General features: G+C 43.2%; 1 long non-coding RNA gene across 1 annotated transcript; it reads left to right on the top strand.

Annotated features, from left to right (window-relative positions):
* Window positions 1-1,171: 1,171 nt before the first annotated feature.
* On the top strand, window positions 1,172-6,174 carry LOC116804297. The gene is made up of 2 exons (XR_004364267.2): window positions 1,172-3,578; window positions 4,275-6,174. It is a non-coding gene; the product is annotated as an uncharacterized LOC116804297 (long non-coding RNA).

Consider the following 6,174-nt stretch of genomic DNA (forward strand, 5'->3'; position numbering starts at 1 on the left):
CAGACGATAGAGAAAAAGCCAAAGACGATGATGAGCATGCGGAAGATGATGATGATGGTGATGAAGAATTGGCAGACTTATGCAACTTGATGCGTGCTTCAACTAGCAAGGAGAAGGAGAGAGAGTGAGAGAGGGAGCGGAGAAGGGGACGTGGTAGTTGCAACCGCAGTCTGTCGTATCTCCGCTGGACCGTTGACAATTGCTAATGGCGAAAGGTGAAGGGGGAGGAGAGCTGGCACACACCTTTCAGGCTTTGATTTTGTAGTCATAACTAACGAAACATTCAATAAAAGCTTCTGCCAGCCCTCGCTAGCACTGCCCTGCCGCAACAGAATCCACACGCACACACACACATCCAACTGGGTCACTGACCTATCAAGTGTAAGACCTATTGAGCAGCACGCGAATGAACGAGAGAGCGAGAGAGAGAGCTGGCGAGAGGGTTGGCAGCAGCAGGCAAATGTGGCAGCAAATGTTGCCGAGGGGCAGCGCCATAGTAAAAACTCCGGGAAAAAATATATTTATGCTCCTCTCTCGCTCATTCTGCCTCCCCCTCGCTGCAGCACTCTCTCTCCCACTCTCTTCCTCTCTCTCTCTCTCTTGCATAAAAACGAAAGCGCAGGCGAACAAAAAATTAAAATAAACCAACGAGGGGGCGCCCTCGCTAGGAGCAAAAGTGTTGCCAGGCGCGCGAACGGCGGGGGCGCGATGGGATGGGAGGGGCAGCGGCATAGGCAGCGCGAAAGGGAATACAGCCGCAGGCTATACAACCATGTGGGCTGTGGAGGCGTATGGGCGCACACTTTAGGTGTCAAAGCGTGCGAATGCGAAGGGGCCACAGCGAAAAACAGCTCAAGATTCGCCTCTGTGTGTGTGTTCGTGTGTGTGTGTGTGTGTCGACTGTAAATGTGGCAATTTTATTTACATTTGGCCAGCGCCTTTTTGACTTTGGCAGGTTGCCCAATGCAACGGAGGGTCAGGTCACACACACACACACACACACACAGATAGAACTAGGCCCCCCCTTCAAATTGGGGTAATTTTTCGTTTTGTTATTATATTTTATTCTTTGACTAACTTGGCTTGCATTTACCTGCCTGAGGTTGGCTCGCTACAAAGTTGTTGCCTTTTAAGCTCTTTGGCAGCTACTTTGATGGAGTGTCGCAGGGGATGGGGGAGGAAGTGCGTTGGAAGAGGGGCTCAACAGTGAAAGTATTACTGGGGTTCAGCACAAATGGTATCTAGAGCGTTTTTGTGGAAATTAAAAGGGGAAGAAATAAAAGTAAACTATTTGTTTGGTTAGCTCGAATAAATGAGAAGTGCATAGAAAGGTCATGCCGGCAACTACAAGCAGAATATAATAATCAAATAAAGAGGTAAGAAATTGCATCGTACTATAAGTAAAGTTAACTAGATTACATGAGAAGTGCATAGAGAGGTGTTATTAAGGAATACAGGCAGAATAAAATTAGAGTAATTATGATAGCAAGGTTAACAATAAAAATTTTTAAAATGTCAGATAATAAAAATATGTGAAAATAATCCATGTTAAAGATTTGAGGGATTTTTTAAAATTGTGAGAATCGCATAGAACAGCAATAGTTGGTCTCTTTGCAGCGAGAAACTTGGCCTACATTCGCAGACATACAATAACAATGCTTTTCACTTTTCACGGGAAATGTATGATATGCATAAATAAATAAATAAAGAGAAAAAATAAAGCAAAAAACCTGAAGAAGAAATTAGCTAAAATAGATAAGATAATCGATGAGATTTTCAGTCTATGCGTTATTTATTTAATTATGTGAGTCACTCAAAGATCGATGACTTGCCCCGTAAAACTGAAATTGGAAATCAACATGGGCTTAGGGCAACAACAACAACAACGGATGACTGCCCGCCCCTGCGCCCCCACCCGCCGTCAGCCAAGTGTGTGTAGCAAATCAAATGTAGCAGTCGAAACAGTAGCCGAACAAGCAGCCAGAGTCAAAGGCAACAAAATGTCATGATTTACAATAAGAAATCATATATCTCTCGACGTTTTTTTTTTTTTATCTGGTTTTGAAGCAACAACAACAGCAACAACAAAGCTGAGCTGACAATGAGCGCCTAAAGGGTTTCCAGCTGAACTCCCCTCGCCCAGGCCGAGCCGTTACGATCCGCAAACTTCACGCAACACAAACCGAGAAATACAAACAGATGGGACGGACGGACAATCGAATGATAAAAGAGGAAAAAAAACTATGTTACAAAGGCAGAGAAAAGAAAACATTAAAATGGAAGAAAAACAACAACAACAACAACAACAGCAACAGCAAAGCAAAGAAACTGGCTACGAAACTGGGCAACAGCCAAGCCAAGAACAGGGCTCACACTGAGACGGGGAAGGGAAGGGAGCCGAGACAGGGAACGGGAACTGTGACTGGGGCTCGTTGCCGGGGCGGAGAGACGTGCGTTTATTTTGTGTAAGACAGGTAGCCAGTCGCCAAGCGGCTCGACTCCGGCCATTGTGTCTGTCTCCGTCCGTTTGTCCGAAAAGTGCGCAGTTAAAAAAATCGGTCGCCAGAGAAACCCACAGACAGACAGACAGAACAGAGTGAAAAAAAAACGATCAACATAATCGATGATGATGTGGTTGTTGTTGTTGTAGAGCTCCGCTCGAATCGACTCGACTTGGCTGGGCTCAGCTCTGCCCTGTTGGCCCAGCCGTAAATGTGTTAAAAAACGCGCAGCGAGATTAAATGAGCATAAAATACAGCGCAGCAAACGTCGAACCGCGTATAGCGAAAAACAGTCGAACCTAAACATAAGCCCAAACCAACAAAAAAAAAAAACATCAGGGAGAGAAAGAGAGAGGGAGAGGGCGATAGAGGGAAAGAGAGAGAGGGAGAAAAAGTATCTTTAAGATGCCAGACACGAAACACGTCGTCGACTGGCGTTCATCAGCGACGACCCCTGACAGACAGACTGCCCACAGTCGAGCACAAACTCAGTCGCAGTCGCAGTCGCAGTCGCAGTCGACGTCGCCATCGCCGTTGCTGTCCCAAGTCCCTGTTCCAGCAGTCCCACTTGAATAGCCCGGACCTGCCCTCGAGCCTTTCGCCAATAAAATATGCATGCTGAGCCCGGCTTGAGACCCCGGGGCAAGATCTGCCTCTGCTGCTGCCGCTTCCTGCGGCTGCTGTAGGACTCGCGGTCTGAGGTGCGATCAGTGTGTGCAGAAGTTCATAAAGTGAAAATGTGTAGCACATGTATGTGTATAGATATATCCTATGTATATGCATTGGGCGTAAGAGCAGGCCTTAAAGCTGCAGCTGATGCCCTACGTTTGCAGCAGAGATCTCAGCTCTCCCAGGGGCTGATATCTACAGGCTCAGCTCAGTATCATTCCAGAAAAGAAATTATAGCATTTCAGTCTAGATCTAAGAAGAGGCACTATTAAGGTTGTAATGATACATCGGGTTTTACGAAAGAATTATACATCTGCACTGTCGTGGGACTGAGCTCCAAATATGATAGTATATTAGTATATCATAGTATATTCAAATATGAGGTAATTCTCTTGGAACTATCCAGAGGTAAGTACGTGCTCCACTTTTGATCAATAAATATAAAAAATATCCCAAGCTAAATATTTTAGAAAATTATTTATAGAACTTCATTGTTGATAAAAAATGAACAATTAAATCAATAATTAATTTTTTCATAATTTATATTTATGATACTAAGAAAATATGTAAATTTTAAATATTGAAGTAAATAGTTTATTAATAAATAAATTTAAAAAATTTAGCTATATAATTTAATTGATTATATATATATTGATTCATTATATACAATAAACAAGTATAAAAAAAAAATTTGTTAATTTAAAAATTTTTAATTTTTAAAATTAAAATGAAAAACATTTAACTAAATTTTTAAATAAAAAATATATAAATAAAATATTTATTGGTATATTAGCATTATAATTTAAGTATACACACATTTACTAGCAATATATATATAAATTTGAATTATTTGAATAAATTAAAAAAAAAAAAAATAAATAAATAATCCAATATTATGTAATATTTATAATGATAATATTTAAATAAATTGAGAAATAATACTTAATATTATTGTGATAAAAAAATAATTTATTTGTCATTATATTATATTTTTTTATATGCATAATTATTTTTCTATACCTATATTATTCTATACATACTTATTATATATTCTAAAAATTGTTTAGCCTTCTAAAAATGTTCTAAAACAAAGCAACCTTTCAGCTTAATGGGCAGCGCATCTTTTTTTGTATTTGCTCCAGAGAAGCAGGAGGGCAGCCAGGGTAGGCAGGGCAGGCGGGGCATGGTAGGGACTGGAGCAAAACCTGGGCAAAAGCTCATCAAAAATGATGCCCCGCAGGCAAATGATGGCATGGAAAATAAAACAAGAGCCAAAGCAAGGCAGAGCAAAGCACGGCGAGGCAGAAATGAAGCCACGGCCACAACTAAAATTATACGCAATCGAGCAGCTTCTGTGCAGCAGCCAAAAAAAGAAGAGGAGCAGAGTCAGAAGTGGGAAACCCACATTGAGAGGAGGCGGACAGGCGAGCGCATCCTCCGCAAGATACAAGTCAAAGCGCTCTGCTCGACTCCTGCTCGAGCAGGCTAACAAATTATGCCTGCTGCCTGCCCTGCCCTGCCCTGTCCTGGCCTGGCCTGGCCATAAAACATCGAGTCCGTAGCCAGTGCGTATCACGATCGGCCCGGTGGGCGTGGCAGAGGCGAGACTGGGGCACACGCATTTAGTGGGAACAACAGGAGGGCACACAGGATCGCTGATACCTCGTCCAGCTAGTTCGCTCGATCTTGACTGCCTGCATCAACGCCTCAAACTGGGGGCTGCTGCTGCTGCTCCAAAGCTTTAATCATGCGTTCGTGTTGGCCAAGTTTAAGGTTTGGCTTTAACACACACTCAATGCTGTTGTTGTTGTTGTTAATTCTTTTGGCCAACTCTCGTTGTTCGTGCCTTTTATAATGATTGCATTTATCATTTATTCTGCGCGTCAACCAAATTATATGCCTGAGCTTGCCAGCCAGGGAACCACAGCCACAGCCACAGCCACAGCCACAGCCATGGCCATGTCAATATTAAAGTGCTTCGATTGAACTGTATATACAGGGTTGTCCATATTCGATGAAGCAGGCTGGCAACCCTACATCTTTTCATCTCAAGGCGGGTATTATATAGTGATATAGAGATATGATATTCATAAAGCTGATAAACTCATTAATAAAATGATTATGATGGTCACCTTCTAAAATAAAGCCATAGATTCGTCGAATATGGGCAACCTTGTAGGGTTGCCAAATGGGTCTGTAGAATAGGGGCAGTCTTGTATGTATAGATATGTGTGATAGAGTCAGCCCTATATACAGCTGGGATCATACTGACTATCTATAACGTACTATCTATCTCTGTCTCTAATTCCCTCTCTCTGCCTCTCTCACTCTCTCTATAACTTGAGCTTCCTCAGTTGACCCAGAGCTGCTGCTTTCGAGCTGCTGCAGTTGTTAGCCAAGCGCAGCGTTTGCTCCAGACTCTGCCGCTTTGATCCCAGTTGTCAGTGGTTGAGGTCAAGCGTTATTAGAGCATAACACTGGACGCTGCTGGTGCTGGCTGGCCTCAAGTTTCGCTTTCGTTGCATGGAAGAGTCGCTTGCTGATAAGATGTTGGCGTGTAGCAGCCGCCTACCCATTGACAGGCGCTGCCCAGCTGGATGCCGCTCTGGCAGAGGCTTTGGCTATGGCTTTAGCTCTGGCTGTGGCAGCAACTGGAGCGACTCACACCTCGGCCTCAGTTTGTCAGCAATTACAGTAATTCCAATTAATACGCAGCAGCAGCAGCAGCAGCAGCAGTTGTTGTTGTTGTTGTTGTTGTTGTGCCCTGTTAGGCACTTATTTCTTTTCTAATTTGTGGCGCGTGTTGCATGCCACAAATCTCAAACTCAACGAGCCACTGTGTGCCACTAACAACACACACTCGCACACACACACAAATTAGCATGAAAGCGTAAAGAGTATCTGCAAGATACGAGCTGCAACAGCGCACGCCACTGACACGGCAGAAAACGCAAAATTATTATATCTAGATGCTTTGCCAGCTGAAATGATAAATCTAAACAAC

The sequence above is a fragment of the Drosophila mojavensis genome, unplaced genomic scaffold, assembly GCF_018153725.1.
Source record: "Drosophila mojavensis isolate 15081-1352.22 unplaced genomic scaffold, ASM1815372v1 contig_74, whole genome shotgun sequence".
In the NCBI taxonomy this organism is placed as follows: Eukaryota; Metazoa; Arthropoda; class Insecta; order Diptera; family Drosophilidae; genus Drosophila; species Drosophila mojavensis.